The sequence below is a fragment of the Alexandromys fortis genome, unplaced genomic scaffold (genome assembly GCF_014885135.2).
Source record: "Alexandromys fortis isolate MF-2015 unplaced genomic scaffold, M_Fortis_MF-2015_v1.1 scaffold_51, whole genome shotgun sequence".
In the NCBI taxonomy this organism is placed as follows: Eukaryota; Metazoa; Chordata; class Mammalia; order Rodentia; family Cricetidae; genus Alexandromys; species Alexandromys fortis.
Genome location: NW_026067925.1, coordinates 9,655,832 through 9,679,407, shown reverse-complemented (window position 1 = coordinate 9,679,407; position 23,576 = coordinate 9,655,832). Strand labels below are relative to the sequence as shown.

At 43.8% G+C, this 23,576-nt stretch overlaps 1 long non-coding RNA gene across 2 annotated transcripts in view; it reads left to right on the top strand.

Annotated features, from left to right (window-relative positions):
- Window positions 1-16,108, top strand: part of LOC126502211 (uncharacterized) — a 36,786-nt gene extending 20,678 nt beyond the window's left edge. Inside the window, exons 4-7 of one of the 2 annotated variants that reach the window (XR_007591862.1) lie at window positions 4,602-4,751; window positions 7,835-7,939; window positions 9,985-10,119; window positions 11,644-16,108. This is a non-coding gene — a long non-coding RNA (uncharacterized lncRNA). Of the gene's footprint in view, window positions 1-4,601; window positions 4,752-7,834; window positions 7,940-9,984 lie in introns of both variants that reach the window. The other variant, XR_007591863.1, reaches the window with a different exon arrangement.
- The last annotated feature ends 7,468 nt before the right edge of the window (window positions 16,109-23,576 follow it).

Here is a 23,576-nt window from a genome sequence, read left to right as displayed (position 1 = left end):
TCCAAGCTGATCTTGAACATATGAAGATTTGTCTGCCTCTTCCTCCCTAACAATAAGATTTAAAGGCACGTGCCCAGTCCAGAAATTCTTAAATTCTTTAATTTGGAAAAATAGGTTTCTTCATCTACACCCCTAACAAAAAAGGTTTACTTCTTTCTTGACACCTTAACTTTGTTATATGCTTCCTGTGTACTTGGCTCAACCCATTATAGATATAAAAACATAGATTTTGCATACATAACTTTTCATTTTAGTTTACCTCCCAACCTAGAAGCATAATATACTGACCACAACAAATTCTAAATATTGAGGCTAGACTAATGTTTTAGTGGTTAAGAACAATGACTAGTTGTTGAGAGGACCCAAGTTCAATTCCCAGCACCCACATGGCAACTCACAAGTTTGTAACTCCAGTCCTAGAGGATCCAATGCCTTTTTCTAGCCACCACAGGCACATGCAAGCCAAATACCCATACATTCAAAATAAAAGATTATAATTTAAAAATTAATTCTAAATGTTTTAATGTTGCATGAATGATACTTTTACTTTGTAGCCAATTTGGAGGGTTTGATACAGTTTTTACCAGTTATAGCTGAGTCTTTCTCTTTCTGTCTTACACACACACACACATACCTTTTTTTGTTTATTTTCCTGGCATAGTCACAGTATGTAGCTAACTAACTGTCCTGGAACTCACTATGTAGACCAGGCTGGCCTCAAACTCATTGAAACCCACCTGCCTCCACCTCCCGAGTACTGGCATTAAAGGCTTGTGCCACCACACCCAGAGACACAAACTATTTTTAACGCTAAATTGTGAGTTCTCGCACACCAGCGCCAGCTAGGAGATTATCTAGAGCTTCCTCCTAGCAGATGTCAGTGGGAGATGCAAACGCTCTATGCCATTGAAATGTAATGTTCATTTAAGTGATATGTACTTTATACTCAGTTCTGAAGAGCTCTTAAGAATAAGATGCTTTGTCTAATGAGTAACTGCTCAGAACTCACTTTAATGGCTGCCTTAAAGCCATTAAACAGATCAGCAGAGAGCAACACTGATCTCCAAAATAAAGGTTGTTATGTAGTTGGCAATAAACTGCCAATCTCAGAGCTGCCTTCTGACCAGCGCTCTCGGCTCCACCATCTCTTTCCAGTCCAAGGTCTGGAAGGCCAATGGTGACATCACTCCTGAAGACCCCATAGTCTCCTTCCGGCCTCGGGTCTGGAAGGCCAATGTTGATGTCCCTCTTGAAGACTTTTCAAGAGTGAGAAGAAGGTGGGAGTGATAATCTCCCTCCCTACCTCTGGGACCTCGCCTTTGCTTGGCTGTCTGCCTTTCTGGCACAGCAAGTATTCTTCTTTGGAGAATCACAATCTTTTTGCACTTTTGTCTGTGTAGCTGGCTACATGGGGACTGCATGTTCTTAGCCTTCAGCAAACTTGGGGGGGTGAATGCATTTGTTTTGAGGAAAGAGGTAAGAAAGACAACTAATGCTAAATCCAAACTTAAATCGTGTGTGGATGAGCCTGTGTGTGTGTGTGTGTGTGTGTGTGTGTGTGTGTGTGTGTGTGATGAGCCTGGGGAGGTGTGGAGGGTGTTCATGTAGGTGTACATTTATGAGTGGATCATGTATATGCCAGAGGTCAAACTCAAGTGTCTTAAAGATCACTTAAAGAGTGATTTTTTTTTTAAACAAGATCTCTCACTGGCCTGAAGCTGACCGGCTATGGTAGGCTGGCTGACCACTAAGCCCCAGGTAGCCTGTCTGTAACCACCAGCACTGGAATTGCAGCCATGTGCCATTCATTGTGTCTGACTTGCTTGCTTGCTCTTTTTTTTTTTTTTTTTTTTTTTTTTTTTTTTTTTTTTTTTTTTTTTTTTGCGTGGGATCTGGAGGTCAAACTCAGACCCCTGTGTCTGTGCAAACACTTTATTGACTGTGCTATCTCACCAGCCTCTGTCCCTACCTTCCAACTTAAATTTCTTTTTTTAAATTTATTTTATTTTATGTGTACTGCTATCAGAGCCCCTGGAAATGGAAGCACAGACAGTTGTGAACTGCCATGTGAGTGCTGGGAATTGAACTCAGGTCCTCTGGAAGAGCAGCCAGGGTTCTTAAATGCTGAGCCATCTTTCCAGCCCCTGCAACTTAAATTTTTTTTAACAGAGACAACATTTGGTCTTATATGGAAACTCCTCTAGGGGTCATAAACAACTTAACAGCACAAAAATTGAGCAAGATACTAAAGTTGTAAAGCAGAGAGCGTTGCTGGAGCAGCTTTGGTCTGAGGTTGTTTTCGTCTTCTGTAGAACATTTAGTCTCAAAGGTTTTAGAGCATCCATGAATAACAATTAGAAGAAGAAACATCTGTCTGTTAACAACAATGACCTTGGAAAATGGCAATTTCTTTCAAATCTGAAAATCTACCTGTCCAATAATCAAGCAATCCACATGGTATTTGCACAATAGCAATGCAAATATATATTCACAAAAGTCACACACAAGAATATTTCTAGCTACACTATTTATAGAAAAAAACTGGAAAGAGCCCAGATTCCAAACAATGACAGAACAAAAGAGAAAAACTAGAACATAGGAACGAGCAAGGCCTCCTTCCACGTTCCTTACATAACGCTGCCTATAAATTCAAACTGGGCAGAGCTAATCCAAGTCATGCAAGTTGGGGTCATGGTAATTCCTGTTGGGTGGGAAGAAAAAGGAAAAGCAACAGTGAAGGCTTCAGAGACCAGTGACACTTCCGCTTGTCCTCTCTGCCCGGATGTGCTTATGCTTGTGTGTGGATTTTTATGTGTGTGTACAGGCGTGTGCACTGGTATACAGAGCTCAGCAACCAACACTGAGTGTCACCCTCAGGAAGGCCATCCAATCTCTCTCCATGGCCTGTTAGTCTTGACTGGCTTGCAGGGAAGCCCCAGGGATCCTCTTGCCTTCACCTCCCTGGACCTCTTAGATTACAAGAGGCTGTACCACATCTGGCCTTTTCACATGGATTCTAAAGGTGGGGCTTCGGTCCTCATGCTGGTGAGGTACAGCTTGGTTTTACCAACTAAATCATCCCAGCACCCTCCCATCCCCAAACACTCTCTTTCTTGATCGAGATGGCGAATATAGAGGTAAATTCATCATTTGTATCTTTCTGTTTGGATGTTACATTACAATAAAACGTTTACTGTCACACACACGCACACACACTCACACACACACGCACGCACACCACAGTAATAAGCGATGTGCCATATGACTGTCACCACAACTACATTTCTAAAAGATATCTGTAAAATAGGTAGTGTGTGTTGCTGTCCTTTTTCAGACAATGCTTATGAAACAGACAAATTGTTCCTAAGACACCTCTGACTTCTGACAACACCACACTGCTGGCGGATAGGAAGGGCCACAGTGAGGAGAAGGGGAGCAAGCGTCAGGAGCTTCTGAATGCAGCTTCTGACCATTGGCCTCGCTACGAGAGGAATAAAATCAACACGTGGAGAGTACCTCATCTCCCGAGTCTTCAACGCCAGCCCTGTCAACTTACCAAGGGTTACACCACTGGAGAAAATATTTCTTTCTCGCCCCAACAACCATTAACTATCTATAGCCTCTCCCTCCTCTGTGATGGAATGTTGACAACCACTATGGCATGCCCAGAAAGCAGTGTCACAAGCTCCACCACATCCTTCCTCCCTTTCTTCCTCCGCCCTCCTGTTCTGACACTCTTTCCCCTCCTTCAGTGATGCTCCCTGAGTCTTGGCAGGGGTCCTGTTTATCTAATCTCAGCACTTTGAGCAGTTATCAGTCTCTGCACACACACCCCTGCCCACTACGGAAAGAAGCACAAGCATCAGCACTTATAGGGCATTTCGAAGGGGGCATCATGTCCCTTTAGCAAAATAACACCAGCAGTCTCCTACTAGGGCTGGTGGCCTTCCTGACCACAGGCTGTTGACAAGGTTTCTGGTCCCAGATGTGAATTCTTGCCATGGAGTGGAGCTCAAATCCACTCAGGATGTGGCTGGTTACTCTGTGGTTGCCTTAGAGAAAGGAAACTGGGAGACTAAAGTGGGATGTGGACTTCCTTTTTTACTCTTTTGGACTTTACTACCTACTTGAAAATAAATATTTACTTTTAAAATAGTGTCTTCAGAAGAACAATACAACTTAAATTTTCAAATAAAAATTTTGAAATTAAAGAAATAAGGATGGAAAACACAACTTAGCAATGTAATAAAAACTACTAAAACTGCATGCTCAAATTTTCACAAAAAGTGGTCTTAGCTGGCTTTCCGTTAGGGCAGTAAATACCTAGATAACCAACTAAAAGAGAGAGGGGGTGATTTGGCTCATAGTTCTGTAGGTTTCCATGATTGGCCATGCTGCTTTTGGGCCAGTAGAGACACCGTACATCATGGCGGGGAACAATGTGGGAGACAGAGAAAGCTACTTACCTCAGAGTTGGAATTGGGAACAAGAGGAAGAGAAAGGCTGTGGGTTCACAGTCCTCTTTGAAGATGTATCTTCCCTCCTCGATAACCAAGATCTCCCACTAGGCTTCACCTCTTTGTGGGTCTGTGTTTCTGCAGAAATACATTAAAACATAATCTGAAATGCAATATACCCTTTCAGGAGGAACAAGTTCACACACTGAATCATTTCCCAGGAAGAAATAAGCAGAAGAGAGGGAATAAGAGAGGATGACAGAATGAATATCAGCAAAATATAAGTCTACACAGGTAAGAAAAATCTCATCATGATACCCACTATTCTGTGTGCTAGTCCCAAAATAAATCAATTTAACATGAAAAGAAGCAATGGCGGGGAAAGCCCTTTATGAGACAGGTAGATGCCCACACCAACCACTTCTTTCATTACATTTGAGGGAATGTGCACGTGCCCTGTCCCAGGGGTGGGAAGATCCTGCAGGAGTCAATTCTCCCCTCCAACACGTGGATCCTGGGGACTGCGCTCGGGTCATCAGGATTGGTGAGCTGAGTCTCTACCAGTTTAGCCAGCCTGTCAGCCAGCCCCTAACAACTTATTATTTAGCCAGGGTTTAGAGGCTTTGGGAAAAGTGGTGACCAAAAACCATTTTTATGACAGGAATGCATAGCACGAATTATGAAGTCATTCTTGGGCCTGCTAATTTTACACTGAACTACAAAATTCCCATGTTCCTATCAGCGCTCTTTATAGTCACAGCAAAACACAAAGCATATTGAAACATTATTTTCCTAAAATTACGCCATACAGACAATAGTAGTCCTAACACGAGCCACAGCGTACTGTTCCAACCAGACCATTAAGTAGTAGAGAAGTACTTGTCGCGGTTTCATGAGTTCATCAAAGAAAGGCAGAAATGAACCTGGAGCAACAGAGTTTATAACACGGCACTCATTAGGTTTCGTGCAAATGGTTGTTTAAATTCCCAGAGGAAACTCTGTCCATCTGGCAGGCATGACAGCAGAGCGAGGGGACCAGATGGGCTTCGAAATGGGTCATTCCTGGCAGAGCAAAGGATGCTTAAGGTAGGATTGATTCTTGATGCACCACCTGAGGTCCCCATGACAGACCATTCACAGCCCCACTGGACCTGTCCCCAGGTGCAAGAGTTAAAGAGTAAAAGCCATCTGGTGGCTGAGTGAGAAAATGACAGTTCCGGCGATTCCGAGGGCTAGTGTATGGAAAACTAAACAGGCTCTTTGGTTCAGCCAGCTTCACTTGTACACGAAAGCATCGTAAGCGGCTCCAGGTTGGCCATAAAGATCTCCTCCAAATCCTGTTCCTCCCTCATCGTGGTAGCCAGGGTCCTCAGTCATGCTGTGGCTCTCAGTCAATGCTAAGTGCAGAATACATCACTTCTATAAGTGGACAAATGATCAAAAGTAGGCACTCAGAGGGCTGAGGACAGCATTCTGTGTGTACAGCGCTGGCTTTACGAGCACAAGGGCCTGAGTTGGGAACCCAAGCACATAAAAGCTGGCTGTGATGGTGTGTGCCTGTAATCTCAGCCCCAGGAGGCAGAGACAGGAGGATCCTTAAGGGCGCTTTGTCCAGTCAGTCAGTCTAGCCAATCGGTGAACTCCTGTCCATGAGAACAGAAAATATAGTAGACAGTGATAGAGGAAGGTACTCATTGGTTTCTGGCCTCCACAATTGCATGTATGGACATGCACACCTACACACACACACACACACACACACATTACACACCAACGAGACTCGGTAGTTCGTGAAAAGCATCGCTTTGCTCCTCTGCAGAAATGCCGTGGGGAAGAACTGCTCAACACACAAAGGCAAACACATGTTATGTTTCTCCGACATTCCACTAGAAGTTCGTTCATCCCAGAATGCCATTCCTCATTCACTCTTTTTGATCAGCCTTCAGAATAGTCCGGATGATTAAGAGCAGCATTTAAATTCAGATCTGTGTTTTCATAGAATTATAATTAGTGCTTTCCACAGAGAGACCTGTCTGACTCCCATGTGGCAGGTCCCAGTGTGTCATTAACAAGACCAAGACATTAGACAGAGAGTAGGGAAGTCTCTTTGAGGAAGAATTTCTGGGTGACAACACCTCTTCTTTGGTTTGATTTTGATTTCCCTTTCTGCTGACTGGGTGGACCATTCTTCACTGATCTGTCATGTAAGCAAGCAGATTGAAGCAGAAGTTCAAGGATATCATTTCGTCTTTTCCCACCCATTTAAACCTTGTGTAAACTCTCTGGTCAAGAGAAAAACTGGAATGGGGGGGGGGGTAAATCAGGAGGAAGTGATGTTTGCAGCAGAGAGCCATGAACATAAGAATTTCCCAGTGGGCAGATTCAAGACTCTTTTTGGCCCATGAATGGTAAGGGCCCATACTTGCTGGTTGGATAAACTAGGTATCAGTAATTGCTGCCTCTGATTTCACCCTATTGTGAATGAGAATTTTTATGGTAGTTATACTATTGCTGCTGTAACTTTTGTATGGTGTGTGTGTGTAAGACAGAGAGAAAGAGACAGAGACAAAGACAGAAACAGAGACAGAGAGAGACACAGAGACAGTGAGAAAGAGAGACAGAGATGGAGAGAGAAAAAGAGGTGGGAAAAAATTTGTTGATTTTGTTTATAGACTTTTGTTTAAGTGTCTAGATTTCTAGATTAAGACATGGACCAAACAAAAAGTATGGAGAGAATTTGATATGCAGGAAGTAAGACCTTTGATCTAAATATAGTCATCAGTCAAAATTCTAGACATTATATATATATATATGAGGTTGGAGGAAAATACATAATTATGAAACCATTACCACAATCTAGTAACAAACAATAACAATAAATAGTCATTTTTCAAAAAAAAAATAAACCTTGTGTAAAGTAACATCGAAAAGCAACAATTCGCCCAGCTAGACTGCAGGATGCCAACTGGAGCATGATTTCCAGGAAGCTCCAATCTTTGGGTGTCTCTACATTTTTGGGAAGTCCCAAACTGGAATGCACCCTCCCCATCTCTGTGCTCGGGAACACCTGCAGACTCAGTGATGGGGAGCCCTTGGGTTCTTGGTCTGTTTCTCCAAGCTGATCCGTTGGGACCGAGTTAGGAACCTCTGTAAACCCTCTAAACTAGACGCATTTGCTACAGGGCTACACAGGCTCACTTTGTCTAGACTAGCTGACATGCAGAAGGTAGAATAAAAGGACGGGTTAGAGGCAGTGACACTCCCACTCCATCCCCTCGAAAACATCTTCAGAAGAACGCATGACAGGTGTCTAAGAAATCCTTCCACCTAATCGGATCCTGACACTCTGTTCCTGCATTTCTTCCTTCACTTGTCAGCGATGAAGCATCAGAAAACTGTAACACCCCCAGGAGCTGACAGCGAGTCTCATCAGGAAGTACATACCAGGATGCAATGTTCCAGAAAGGAAACATCACGTCCAGGTACACATCGTAATCCAGATATGGTGGTGTAATCCCAGCACTTGGGAAGCCGAGGAAAGAGTCAAGAGTTCTAGACCAGCCTAGACTAAACAACAAGACCCTGTCTCAAAACAAAAATGAAATTGGATTTTCCACATCTATCTTCTATATAGTCTTTCTGTGAGTAAGAAAAAAACACATAGCTTAGTTAGTTTAGCTTCATAGGAAATCCATGTGCAGTGGGTGTGTGCATGTGCCATGACATGTGTGGAGGGCAGAAGACAACCTCCCATGTGTCAGCCCTTGCCTTCCTCTCCACAGAGGACTAGGGAAACAAAGGCAGGGTTGAAGCAAGAAGAGAAAGAGGGTGGATCCAGCGTCCTGACTCCCTGGATGCATTCTGACTCCCTGGATAAATCCATCATGGCCGAGTGGGAATGACCAGGTGATGGAGGTTTTCCTGGGCACTGATGTTATCTAAGGACTTTCTGTTTCTGTCTAAACTAGTGGATCAGGTATCTGATTCAGCAGACAAATCCATTGACATTCGTAGTTAATTTATGGACTGTGAGAGCTACATTCCTTGTTCCTGAGCTGTTACATGGCTGTATAGGAAGCTCATAAATGTTTCTCAGTTGTGAGAAATAGGAAGTTAAATCTTTTTGTGTGTGTGAGAGACAAGAGTGCCATTTTGTAGCGCACACTGCCATACTAGCCTGTAACTCACCACATAGCTTAGAACTCACTGCAATTCTCCTGCCTCAGTTTTCATAGGTCTGAACCACATCCAACCAAATCTTAGTTTAAGTTTTAGTTTATTTTACTTTTATTATTGTGTGTGTGTGGAAAGCAGCAGAGAGCTTTCAGGATTCGGGCTACACCTACAGTCTCAGGGATCGACTTGGGTTGTCAGGCTTGTGTGACAGGGGCTTTGACCCACTGAGTCATCTTACTGTCCCTATTTGTTGTTAGTTTTGTTGTTGTGGAAGACAGATATAAGCTTCTTGTGTTGTCTTAAACCTGTAATTCCCAGAACTCAGGAAGCTCAGGCAGACTTGCCATTAGCGTGAAACTACCTGGGGCTGCATAGCAAGTACCAGGGTGGCAAGGGATAGATTAAAACCTTATCTCAGAGAAAAAAAAAAAAACAGAAAGAAATTGAGAAGGGAGAATAAGGGAGGAAGGGAGGGAGGGAGGGAGGAGGGAGGCTGTTAAGGAAGGAAAAAAATCAGGCTTGTTTGCCGTTTAGTTCAGTGTTTGCAAGTATTCTACTTATAGGACCTTAAGGCTTTAACGGGGGAAGGGACCAGAGATTTCAAACTCGAGAGCTATGGAGAAATTTAAGGGAAAGAAGGTTGGGAAAGGAGCTGTGAATTCTGCTTTGATACAGCTTTGGGTGACAAGCAGAGAAGGCTGACATCTCTATTCCAAGTGCCCAGCAGATGCTGGATCAAGTCACTAAGATGGTTGGCAGGGGTACAGCCGCCCTGTGTTTATGAGAGTGTGCTGGACACCTCTGAGGCCACCGCCCACAAAGTCTGGCTTCTATTCTGAGTAGTCATTTATGACGCCCATAACAAATATCAAGAGGTTTGTAGGGCCAGTAATGTTCTGGGCAGACATAAACTGAGACAAAACGATCAGTAAATCTTGACTCATAAGGGGCAAAGTGAGCATGGTTAAACAGAGGTCCACTGAGGAAGACATCAAAAGAGTCTTCTAGGTGTGGCGCCTCAAGCCTGTAATCCCAGTACCTGGGGGGCTGAGGCCAGAGGACTGCAGCAAGTTTGAGTCCAGCCTGGGTTACACAGTGAGCTCCAGGCCCCACGCTTCAGGGTGAGACCCTGTTTGAAAACCAAAACAGAGAAGGAAGAAAGGAAAGGAGGTTGTAATGGCCTCAGAAGTCTGAAATTAAAAGACACCTATGAAGGGTACCAGTGAGTGCCATCCATACCCAGGAAGCCCCCACACTGCGCCTCCCTGGCAGTCTTCTGAAACGCAGGAAAAGAAAGCAGCAAGGAAGTTGCATCTTACACAAATTGATAAAACCCCCTCCCTGCATACAGGCAGCTGATGAAGGATAATCCATTACAGCTCCAATACCCCATGCCAGAAGACAGGTTTTCTTCCGCACTCGAGGCTTAGGTTCCTCATAGAGCTTTGGTGAGGTCAAGGAGCAGCAACAGCAGGTCTAAACTGAGGTAAGTATGTTTGGGCATTTCTGGCTCCATGAGGTCAATCCTTGCTCACCTTGCTGTGAACTGCACGAGACACACAGTTATATAAGTTAATATCAGTCTGGGACGCACCAGAGATGCTAGTTTGGAAATGTCTTTGATGGCTAGAAAACCTACTATGTATTCATCCATCTATCCATCCTTCTGTTCTCTTCCCACACCCACCTCTATCAAACCCAGAACTAGACAAGTGCTCTACCACTGAGGTATACCCCCAGCTTACACAAAACTTCTTTATTGGCCTTGTTCTTGGGAAAATGTTGGCTATAATTCACGCAGGTACACATAGCATAGACCCATTTTGACATCGTTGTTATGTCCTCTTGAAGTGAGAATCAAAGAGAGATGCAATCATTTTTAGGAGGGTTTTTGCTTGGTGTTGCCTAATGTCTTTCAAATCCAGTTTTAAACCTGTCTCAGGAAACTCTCTGCAGTTGCCTAAATCAAGCCCAGATCATCCCCCAGCTTCACACCGTGGACTCTAAGCTTGTGGATTAAAAGAAAGGCTGTCCGGGAACTCTTCTCCACCTGCAGATACCACAGTCTAGATCCATCTTTCCCCAGAAAGAAAGCATCAACATTGTCTGAAAACCAGAATGGCCTAATGGCATGAGCGGTCTCTCAAATTCCACTTCCTCTGTAATTGCTAAGCCTAAGCACAGCTGTCCAAACCTCCTAGCACTGGCTCTAAAACTGTAGGGTGAGCTGGCACACAGGTGCATACCTGTAAGTCCAACTGCACGAGCCAGGATTTGAGGCCAGTCTGAACAGCATAGTGGTAACCCACTTCCAAATGGTGTCGTACCAACATTAAGATGAGGCCAACAGAAGGTGTGATTGGTGCCTTCTCCCGTGGAAAATGTAACGATGCAAGGGCTCTTGGGGTTATTGGTGGTTATGTTTTTTAACCTTTCCTAGAAGGAAGTAGGATGAGTTCACCAGAAGCCTGAGTCTGAAGTGCTTGCCTATGGGGCTGGCTTGGTTAGGATTTCTTCTGTGGGAATCTTCTAGAAAAAGCAGTTCAGGGGTTAGAGGTGCAATTCAGTAGAACATTTTTCTAAGATACACAAAGTCCTGGGTTGTGAGAGAGAATGAGAAACAGCAAGAAAGAGAAACACACTCACACATACAGAGAGAGAGAGAGAGAGAGAGAGAGAGAGAGAGAGAGAGATTATTATTATTATTATTATTTTTTTGGTTTTTCGAGACAGGGTTTCTCTGTGGCTTTGGAGCCTGTCCTGAAACTAGCTCTGTAGACCAGGGTGGCCTCGAACTCACAAAGATCCGCCTGCCTCTGCCTCCCAAGTGCTGGGATTAAAGGCGTGCGCCACCATCGCCCGGCTGAGAGAGAGATTTTTTAACGTCAATTTCTGAAATAGTTCAGGAGAGGCTGTGACTCAGAAAAGTTAATTAAATACCCTTTCAAAGTTTTTGCAGCCATGCTTTTGAAATAGTGCCTTACGTATTTCCTTCTTTCTCATTTCGGAGACATCCAGGAAGGCTCTGGGGACACGGTCATTCTACTCAAGTCCTGCCAAAAGCAATTGTAAGAAAAGAAGCCACTTGATTGGGTCAAGAGGAATAATTACACTGCCTAAAAATAAGCCGAGTCTAAGGGGAGAAAATGAAAAGCTCCACAGAGACGGTGGCCCGCGCTTCCTCTCTGGCCCCCTTTCATCACCGTGGAGCCTGCTCTAATAGCCTGTCATTTCAAGCCAGATGATTCAGAGGCCTGGCCACGGCCTAGAGTGTTTCATCTGTGGCCATTCATCCTGCCGAGGAAGAAATGGGCCTTTAGTCATGCAGAGAAAAGCTATAACCTCCTGACCCGTGACCAGTCAAAAGATGTTGGTCCACTGCGTTTACCTGCGTGCGGGAGCTGGCGGAGTTGGAGCTGGCAGAGTTGGACCTGGCCCTGAAGGGGTGTGGCTTATTTCTGATGGTCCAACAGAACAGACTCTTTCAAATTTTGCCTATCAAGACCAAAACTGAAGCATGAGAATCTATCGTTGTGACTTCCCTCTTCCTGTGCCCTATGACTGCCTTCCCTAGCTGGAGTGTAAGGGAATGAATTAGCTGGTTTTGGGGTGGGAGAATTATGAATTATGAGGTCGCCATACAGCATCTTCCTCATTAATTAAGAGGAAGCCCAGCATTCTCTCAGACCTATTTTCTGATTGAGTCAGCAGACCCCACCTAGAATCTGACCTCTTCCCTGAGCAGATAACCACAGAGAAAAATGGCTTCCGGGAGGCTCGTGTTCACCTGCTGCTAGATGTCTGCCTCACCCAGTGCTGGCCTCTCGGATCAGAACTTTTTGTCTGCTCCTCCCCTTGAGTTTTCTCTCTGCAGTAGCTAACCCAGTTTTGATCTCTAGCCACAGCGCATGCCTTAACCTTTGTTTTGCATGCCCACAGCTTGCCTTCACCTCAGTTCTTCCTTCTTACCTTTGGGCTCCTGGACCCAGTCAGTCCTTACTATGTGAGGACAGTGGAGGCACCGTTAGTCTGAAACAGTGAAGCCCAGCGTTCGTGATTAACGAGGAGAGACTAGCCAAGGTTCAGTGAGCATGCAACTGCTCACATGAAGGCATACGTTTCCTTATTATGTATACAAACTTCATTTTCCTTATTACATATACAAGCTTCAGAAATCACAGGCAGTATTCAGACTAAAAGGGGACAGACTTTTCAGTCTCAGGACATACAAGCAAAGCATATTCCTTAAAAATGTGTGTTTCCTCCCAAGGCAGGATTATGCAGTCACCTCTTGCTGTGCCAACAATGCCACCCAATGCCCTAAGGCATTAAACTTGAGTTCCTTTAAGACCTGAGTGCTAGGAAGCTACAAGAAGTGCACAGATTCTAGGAAACTGCCCTTTACAAACACAAATGCCCGGGGTGAACAATCGCGCATGTGTCTCCATGGTTGTGCTCTTGTTTTAGGTGTCCAAATGTGTTAGGCTGTCTGAAATAACAAAGGTAGTTTGGAGAAAAATGGTTAGACGGAATGTTCCAGAAGGAATGTTCCAATGGGAACAGAAGGCTTGGCTGGAAAACTTGCCCAGGCACTGATCAGATGGCCTCCAAATTCTTTCTAAAACAGGGAGAGGTGCTTCTAGATCATACTCAGGGCCAGAAAATACCTCAGATGTTACTCAGTTCAACCACTAAACTTTCGGAGACAGAGAGGCTTCCTGGTTACCAACCTGCACCCTTTCTGGAGAGATCTTAGTAGGGCAAAGGCTTCTGTGTTTTAAGCAGATGCCCTCCTTTTGGCTCCACACAAATTCTAGACTTTCACATGGCATCACCCAAACACACCCCTTCAAGCCAGGTGAAGTTTTGCAGTTCCCTCCTGGGTTCCAGGTTCAAACATTGTGTCATCTCTGGCGTCCCCATTCCTCACCTGAAGTTCTCCACCTCTTCTTCCTTTCTGGCATAAGCTGTCATTGTCCTTGTCAAAGGGTCGGGTAGAGGAGACCACAGAGTTCACTGACAAACACCAAGAATAGAGAAACCATTTCCAAGCACACTTCTTCCATGTTCTGAGCGTCATGCTCTTATTAATGTAGCCCACAATGTGTTCGTGCTATTTGAGGGGAGGTCATATCATATCATTGAGTTATTTTGATCTTCTTCCCCTTATGTGATGCTTCTTTCCCCTGTATAGAGATTAAACAGTCATTCTTGAATCCTATGCCCTTTGATTGCTGGTTTCTTTCTGAGTGTAGAACTTTGCACTTTACCTCTGTTGGAGTTCATCTTGTTAGTGTTGAAAACCCTATAAGAAGAGTTCAAGGCAAAGAGAATGTAATAATGACCTTCAAGGAAGAAGAAACAAGAAATAGTTCCAAAAAAGCAGAAGGCTCTTGGGCTCTTGTTTGTTTTCTGTTGTTGGAATAAACAACATGGCCAAAAGCAACTCAGGAAGGGAAGGGTTTATTTCAGCTTACAGGATATATATATATGTGTGTGTGTGTGCGTGTGTGTGTGTGTGTGTGTGTGTGTATCTGTGTGTGTTCAGGAACACCTAACATTTAACAAGAAAAAGCTATAAGGAAAAGGTTTTGAAAGTTAACAGAGAAAGAAATAAGGCAAATTGGAGATATAATAATCCCAGGAAATTTCTCAGAACAGAAAGTTTTCAGTTATCAAATGAAAAGGGTCCACACAATGCCCAGAACAATAACTTTTTAAAAGGACCACATTCTATACCCATATAATCTCACCAACATGGCTACCTAAATACCCGCTGGACAAGGACCATCATAGGCATGCATGTCCAAAGAGCACAGGGTAAGGACCAGAACGCCTCAACCCTACACAGACAGCCAGAGGCCGCTAAGGAATGCTGAGCGAGCAGGATAAATAGTCTTCTGCAAGGAGGAGCACACCATGGTTATCCAGCACCAATGGAAAGACAGAGGATAACATTCGGTAGCAGTAAGAAGGAAGATGACACATTAGGTTACATTGGACACAATCATCTCTGCATATGGACCTATGCTGTAGAGTAAATCAGAAATTAATTAAAATAACTATTTCCATTTAAAAAGAAAAAGAACAGACAGACACACACACACACACACACACACACACACACACACACAGAGAACCCACATCTACTCAGGACACCAGAGATAAAGGGAAGATGGTAAAAGTTGCAGAATAGAGAGTAGGTGACAAAGAATCCAAAGATAGAATGCTTTAGGAACTGGGAGAGCAGAGCTCGGCTTTCTGAAATCTGAGAGAAAATTATCTGTGGCTCAAAATTCTATCTTATACATCAACTTAATATAAATCCAGACGGCTGGGGAGATGGCTTAGTGGCTAAGAGTGCTTATTATTGTTCTTGCAGAAGACCCAAGTTTGATTTCCAGCACCCACACCGGCCCCTCACAACTGCCCATAACTCGGTTCCAGAGAATCTGACACCCTCTGTGCTCTGTGAGCCCCTGCACACATGTAGTGCACAGAAAATCATGCAGGCACACATACATACATGCAAATGAAAACAAAATTTTAAAATGATCTTAGATATAAAGCCAGAATGAAGATGCTTTCTGTTTTCACACATGAATTGCCTGAACTTACACCCTGACCCTCGTTTCTCAGAAAGCTAGTACAGAACATTTGTCAGCAAAATGAGGAGGCAACAGAAGAAGACGGAAGAAATAAGACTCAATTCAAGACACAGGCACAGAGTTTTTGCTAGGATCATGCTGAGGAAGTGTCCTGGGAAGAGAGCCATCTAGGAGGCTCAGAGAGCAGCCAAGACAGGGCAGAGCAAGAGGGAGAACACAGGAAAGATTTCTCTAAGAAGACGAAAATGAGAAATTAGTGCTAAGTCTGAGCCAGCGGGGAGAGGATTTAGACAACCATGGGGAGTTTGTGGTTAAATTAATTACACTTTTAGAAGACATTAAGGGAAGAAGAACACAGCAATTATTAACCTCAGGGAAAATAAAATGTTGTGTAAGAAGGGGCAAGTGATCACAGTGTGCCACGTGGCTTGTCTGAAACTGTCATTTACAGGGTTACATGAAATCTTGGCCCCAGCCAGAGTGGGCCGGGATTGGTCCAGATTCGTGCTGGTTCAGATTCATGCTGGGATGCGAATGATGGTACATACATATGCAGATGGTCATGTTGACAAGGGGCAGTGGTGAAACTGAACTTGAAGTTTCTCTTTCATGGTAGAAAGTTAATTATGTTCAAAATAGAAATGCTAAGGAATAACAGTATATCCATGGTATTTAGAAAAAGGAAGGCGGGGCTGGGAGTAGTTCAGTGGGAGAACAAATTCTTAGTGTGGTTAAGGCCTGGAGCCACCAAAAAAAAATATAAAGATTTACAAACTTTCTCTGGCTGGAGAAGCATGTTTGGTAGAGAGCTGTGTAGATTACTTGACTGCACTTGCACAATACCTACAATAAAGTTTCTTAAACTAAGTTTTGGGTTGTTTGTTTGTTTTTTGATATAAGGTCTCACTCTGAAGCCAGGCTAGACTTAAACTTGTGGCTATCCTCCTGCCTTAGCCTCTTAAGTGCTGGAATCATAGACAAAAGCCACCATGCCCCCCCCCCTCTCTCTCACACGCACACACAAACTAATTTGAAACAAGAATGAGTAAGTGAATGAAGGAGCCAAGAAAGTCACCTAATTAAAAACAGTTGATTAAAAATACCAACAAGGAAAAACAGCTGGAAAGAAAGGCCTAGAATGGTAAACGAAGAGGGAAGTGAACTACTAGTTCAATACTTCAAGACTGAGAGAGGCCAGAAATGAAGCCATGTTTAAATACGTAACGATTATGGTAAAGAGGAGGCAGGACCAGTCACTACTGACTGCTAAGTTCATCTTCCATATATTTCTCAATTTTATGCTCTTGCCCTAACTCCATCTTATTTTCCTTAGCCGAGGTCAGCAACATCGAGGTCCTACATAGCTGGAAATGCTCCCTGCTTCTAGACTTGTGCAATTCCAGCCCACCCTGTTGGAGGATATTCCATCACACTGTGAACCCCAAGTTTGCATTTGCATTAATTAAATAAAATTGAACTTGGGTCGGGAGGCTGAGTTAGCAACTAATTGACAGAAAGTAATCACAGAACCTTGGAGGGCATCTGGAAGAGATAGAAAGATGTACAGGAAATAGTAGGGAGGGGTTTCGGGTGGCACATTTTTTATTTGTTGTTGTTGTTAGGCAGAGCAGAAGAATGGACTCTTTGGGAGATAGCAGCAAGGAGACACGGTTAGCTAGGTGAGACTCAACCTCTCTGAGCTAGCAGGTTTTCACCCCAGCCTTTGAGTCTCGAGTTTGTTTATTTATTTATAAATAGAATGATAGAGATTTATTTAAAGCTACATACAGTGGGAGCAACAAGGCTGGTGCCTACAAGAACAGAATTCCTGCCAGGCTGTGGCCTGAACGACTAGGCCACTGCCAGAGAAACAGAGTCACAATTGCTGGCTGAAATTACAGTAGATTAAGAGGCAGCTGCTGTGTCAAAGATAAAACAACACTTCTCTATGCAGAACGCCCTTTCTAAAATAGCAATCCAGGCCTGCTGTCCCCCAGACCAAGTGCTTTAATGGCTTCTCATGACCTCTGTGGGAGACCAAGTGATCAGGAAGAGAGGAGAACTCTTGAATAATCGCTCTACCATCTTTTCCCTACATTGCTTCATCACACAAAGATGGTGCCCCTCCTCAGTTTTACCTTTGTTCCTCTCCACGCTTGCACCATAACCTGCCTAGTTCCTCTGCATCCTACGTAGCTCTATATCACATTCTCTGACCTCTTGATCTAAAGGTTTCCTCTACTCAGAGCTGTAGCTCTGTCAGAGTATCCAACAGCTTAACTCCAGTTTCCAGAGCTCTCCCCGTGGGCAGTAGCTCTATAAAAGCCAGGGCAGTGTCTGTTTTAATCTATTAGCTGCGAGCTGACTAATCACGATGCCAGTTCTCCACCTCACAGCAGCTCACCTACGGGAACTCATCAACTAACCCATCTGTCCCCTGGAGTGGAGTTAAAGTCACCATGCTAAGATGAGGAAGAACTACCCTCTCTCGCTCTGTCCATTCTGTTCTCTGAGTAGGTCTTACTCTCTCCACTGTTTCTTATCCTTCCAGCTTTAGGATCTGAGAATTAAAAACCAGCATGGTCTTCCTTTCTGCCTCCAGCAGAAGAATCCTGGGAAAAATCGATTTAGTTTGTCAGAAGCTACCCCTGTATCAGAACGAAGGAGCAAGTGGATGGGCCAGCCTCCGGTTATCATGGCCAAACAGATTGACTGGAGCACTACACAGCAGAAAAAAATAATGGCATCTTGAATTTTGCAGGAAAATTGATGGAGCTAGAAAACATCATTTTGAGTGAGGTAACCCAGACACAGAAAGACAATTATCATATGTTCTTACTCATAAGTGCTTTTTAAGCATAAAGCAAAGAAAGCCACCCCACAGTCACAATCCCAGAGAACTTAGACAACATGAGGACCCTAAGAGAGACAAACATAGATCTAATCTACATGGGAAGTAGAAAAAGACAAGATCTCCTGAGTAAATTGAGAGCATGGGGACCTTGGGGGAGGGTTGAAGGGGAGGGGAAAGTCAGGGAGGGGAGCAGAGAAAAATGTAGAACTCAAAAAAATCAATTTTTTTTAAAAAAAGGATTAACCATAAAATCCTATTGGCCAGGTCTGGATCTATTGCCAGAAGAAGGAAATTCCTTGTCACGCTCACTATGTACCTTACTGTCCAGAAAGAAAATGGTCTATGACTGTTGAATAGACCTAGGCGCCCACCAGTGCCTGGTGCCTAAACCTATTCTGTTTGCTTAGGAAACTTTAGCAAATTAGTAAGATTTTTTTTTTTTTTTAGGTATGGTAACACATGCCTATAATATCATCTACCGGGAAAGCTGAGGCAGAGGGTTGCAGATTCAATGCCAGTGAAGCAGACTTAGTGAGACCAGTTCAAAACAAAGTCAGTTTTAAAAGATGAAGAAAGGGGGAGGAGGTGGTTAAAGCGCTTGCCACAAAAGCAAGAGTACTGGAGTCTGGATCTCCAGAACCTGTGTAAGTGTGAGGTGCACATGGCAGCCCATCGATGCCTCTAATTCCAGCCTCAGAAGGTGATGACAGCGATCCCCAGAGCAAGGTGCTAGTGAAGGTAGCCATATCTACAAGCTCTGGGCTTGACTGAGAAGCCCTGCCTCAGAAGAGTAGGGTGGAGGAATGATTGAGGAAGATGACTCACACCAAACTCAGGCCTCCACATGAATGTGCATACGTGTGCATTCACAGCCCTGTACACAGTTAAGAACATGCATACATACATACACTCAAGCACATGGAAAGAAGAAAGAGAACCAAAGGGGGTGTGAGGATATTAGTTCAGTGGTTAGCTTGTATAGCATTCATGAGATTCTATGCTCTCCAGTAAATATCCTCCCCCCACAGAATAGGAAAGGAGGAAAGGGGGTTGCTAGAGTCAATTAGTCAAAATGAAATATGATGGTATCAGATGTTTATATAACCCTCGTGGCCAGATTCCAAGTACTTCTTGTACACTAACCACTTCATCTTCGGAAGAACTTGGTGCCCTAGATTCTATTCATGTTGTGGAAATTGGATTTGTATCCAAGTTAGTGAATCTGGAGGGACCAGAAACAGATCTGCTTGAGGTTGTTGTAAAGGCAGCAGGAGCAAGTAGCTGTGACACCAGAGGACTGATCTGTCCTTACCCAGCAGATACTACAAGGACTCACCTGTGTCTAGACTCTCCTGGAGAGATTCTAAGGGAACAATACATGCTAGGTCATGGGCATTTCATATCAGGCTCTCCTCATAGACACCAAGTCATTGTCACACAGAAAAACCTCCTTGAATTAAAGTGTTCTCTTGTGTGTCCGTGTGTACACGTATGTGCCCATAGATGCAGGTTTGGGGGATGTACATTAACACACATGTACTCATGTAAGGAGACCAGAGGATAATGTTGGGTGACATTCCTTAGGTAACACCCTTATTTATTTATTTTCCTTAAAGCAGGGTCTCTTGTTGGCCTGGAATTTGTCAAGTAGGTTGGCTGGCTGGTCAGTGAGCCCTCCATATTGCAAAGCAGATCTACAAACTGAGCTATCTTCCCAGCCCTGATGATTTTTTTTAAGTAAGGCACCTCAAATTATGCAGCTGAGAATGACCTCGAGTTCCTGATCCTCCTGTCTCCACCTCCCAAATGTTGGGATTGCCCACACTCGCTATCATGACCAACTAAGAACACTATCCTTATTTTACTATTTTGTTCCCCTCTCTTCCCTGTCTTGGCAAACACTTTGCTCTGGGATAAAGTAAACCACAAGTGAGGGTCCCTCAAAGCAAATTTCTCCTCCCCCTCCTAACTAGGTCACAGAAGAAGTAAAGACAGAGAAACAGAAAGGCAAGGTTGTAGATAACAAATGAGAACAGACCAACTACCTCAGCTTCTCATTGTGGCCAACGTTTACCCGTTAAGATCTTTTAATTCAGTCACTCAACAAAGACTTATTCAACTTCAGCCAAGTGTAAACACCAGCGGCACAACAACATCTCACCTGTTCCCACTCTCCAAAGGCCTGTTCTGCCCCCTACTTCACGCTGTAGTTCTTCAGGGAGAGAAATATAGGATAGGATGTCAAAAGCAGTACTCTGTTGGGTGACATAAAACTCCCTCTGAGCAGGAACTTCCCTCTGAGCAGTCCGTTACCTCATATGACATAGGCTCCAGCTTGTTACTTTTATCCAGTTTAGGTAGTACCCAGCGGGTCAGTGATAGATTTTAGCACAGAACAGAAAATAAATGAGTCAAAGGGCAACCAAAACCCTAATCCCAAGAAATCTTAATTCCGCAACATTTGGGGGAATCCCTGGTCATATTAAAGGAGTACAATTGCCTAGGCCTAGAACTGAATCTCCTGTGATTTATGGAATCACCACTTGTGACTTACATCCCTGAGTGTTCACCCTGGTACTGCAATTATTTTACTTTCTGTTCATCTGGGAGTTGTCTTTTTCCAAGAAATACTTAGGAAGATCACTACTATTACATCTTCAGGGATAAACTGAATGATTTGTGTAGCATGAATTCTGATTGGTTTTAATAATAAAAACCCCGAGTCAGACATAGGGATAATGCTGAAAGCAGAGAAGCAGGAAAGCCAGTCACTAGTTCCTATCTCTAAAAATTACCAAATCTTCAGACCAAAGGGACGATCCTGTCCCTAGGAATCCTCGGATTGAATGCAATGCCTCCTGTCTCCTACTACCTTGTATCTCTCTCTCTCTGCCCAGCCATATCCCTTCCTGTCTCTACTACCCTAGTGCTGGGATTAAAGGCGTGTGACTCCCAAGTACTGGGATTAAAGGTGTGAGCTACCACTGTTTGGCTCTGTTTCTCTTTTAGACTGGATCAATCTTATATAGCCCAGGGTGGCCTTGAACTCACAGAGATCCCTCTGCCTCTGTCTCCGGAGTGCTTGGATTTAAGGTGTGTGCCACCACTGTCTGGTCTCTGTGGCTAACTAGTGGCTTAACTCTGCACTCTTCAGGCAAGCTTTATTTGTTAGCCCACAAACAAAATATCACCACAGATCTTTGTGATGTTCTCTAGCCTTCAAAACAAAAAGGGATTTGTACAAAGAAAAAAAAGGAGGGAGGAGATGGTGTAAGAGGGAGGAAGACTGAAGGAGGAGAAGGAAGAAGGAGGAAGAGGAAGGAAGAAGAAATAGAAATAACCCGCAAAGGAAAACACAAAAGTGGCATTCAGTAGTTCACTGTGCCAAAAGAATAACATTCAAAATATGCATGTTGAGACCGATGCTTTGCCGATGAAAGAACACTGTGTGCTATGTAAATACTTGGATGAAGTTTTGGGAGTTTTTTTTCAAGCTATGAAGATGAAGGTGATATTGTCAGACCCAGGGCTGTGACGTAAGGGTGTGTCAAGCATTGAGACCAGAATGGTTTGCTGCAAGAGTTCAGAATACAGCCTTGAAATAACCCAACTAATGTGAGCTACTGACCAACAACTGACTCTAGATAGAACTTTTAAGAACATTTTTCATTTGATGGTTTCTTAGCCTAACCTAACCATGAATTTCTTTTACATTAAAGACAGTTCTGGTATTTATCACCTTGACTCTCCGGGGAGAGCACTACACCGGTGGTTTTATTTTATGATTGTTATATATAGGAAATGGAAGTTTGGGAGGATGAAGCTATTCTAGGGGACCAGCTAGAAGCCCTGTTCTTGAATGACCACAGCTCTTCACTGCCACTCCAAAGTTCAAGTTTTAGTGACGTTTTAGGTCTCGGAACTATTTATATGTAAATAGGAAGGAAACTGTGTTTTAACATTCATAATGCTTGAAGCACGTCTTTCCGGATTCTAATGGCAATCTCAATTTAGGTTTTCGATATTTGGGTCTTGCCCAAAGTTATCTCCAGTAATCATGAGTGTTCTTAAGCTCTGATGCTAACAAGCAGCCGTCCACCAACCTGTCTGGCAGAAACAGACCCGAGGGTCATTTATCCATGCTGTACATGTTTGGAGAGTAACCAATGTGTAGTGCCAACCCACACTGACGACGTTTCCAAGGCCGGTGTCCAGGAGCTGCCAGGCTAATGAGTGGAGGATGGGGCATCAGAGGGCACCAGCATAGTCCAACAGACTTCAAGTCTTGGTTTGACCTCTGACCTGAAACAAATTACTTCACCTCCCTCTGTGTCGGTTGTCTGTTGTGTAAAGAGCCAAGGGGATGTTGTGGCAGCTGACTTTCCATAGTCAGGAGAAAGGAAAAAAAGAAATGCAAACATTTTGACGTGTACATAAATCCCAAATAAGTGATTCTTTTGTTCTCCCAAAAAGTAAAGCTATCAGTATTTCCTGTAAACTCCTTTAACAATCTTACTCTTTTTCGTTGTCCCTGTGTTGGTCTCTAAGATGTCATGATTCTTCGGAGTCATTGTGAGTTTTGTTTTGCTTTCTGTGTATATGTTTTCTGCTCATTTGTTTGTTTTATTTTATGCTGTTGTTTTCGTTGTCATTGTTTTATTGTTTGACTGAGTCTTGCTATGTATCCAGGTTGGCCTCAACCTCACTTCAAAACTCAAGCTGGCCTTGAACTCAAGCATCTCCTCTCTCAGTTTGCTATGTGCTGGGCTCGTTCTACAGAGTCAGGCTGTGTCAGTCTTCGGGCACATCAATATGGTCAGGAGCTAGCAGTGTACCTGAACTTCACTGTCTAGAGGTCTCACCAGCTTTCCATAATAACTGCATCGCTGGATCACTGGTCATGTGACTGAGGGACTTCACACACTAACCTTGTCTCTTTCCTGAAGGTCAGTTGAAAGCTCTATCCCTGGTTAATCACGTGGTTCTTTTTTCCAGTATAGCACCCTGGATTCTGAAACTGTGTGGCCCTAAAATGAGCCAGCTCCTCAGCTTACTCGGATGTGGTTGAGGGGGCTCACAGTGACTAACACAGTCACTCCTGTGACTCGGAAATCCCAAGGAGGTAGCGGCTATCTCTTCAGAGCCGGAAGTAAAGACCGGACTTTTTATTTCAAAACGATGAAGAGTCTGAGCTTCCTGACTCATGAGAAAACTTGGAAGAGCTTGGCAGTGTCTCCTAGCACCTAACAATGCTCACCTCAAACTGAGTGCCCGTCCTTCTGTGTGCTTCACGCTTTTCATCTAATTTAATTTAAAAAATTGTTATTTTTGTTACTGCATACAAGGAAACTGAGGTACGAGATTAAATTCCTTAGATCAATCAGGATATTAAGAAACTTTTGTTTAGTTTGGTTTTGTTGTTGCTTTAATTTTGTTATTGTTTTGAGACAAGGTCTCATTATGCTGCCCTGGTGTTAGGAA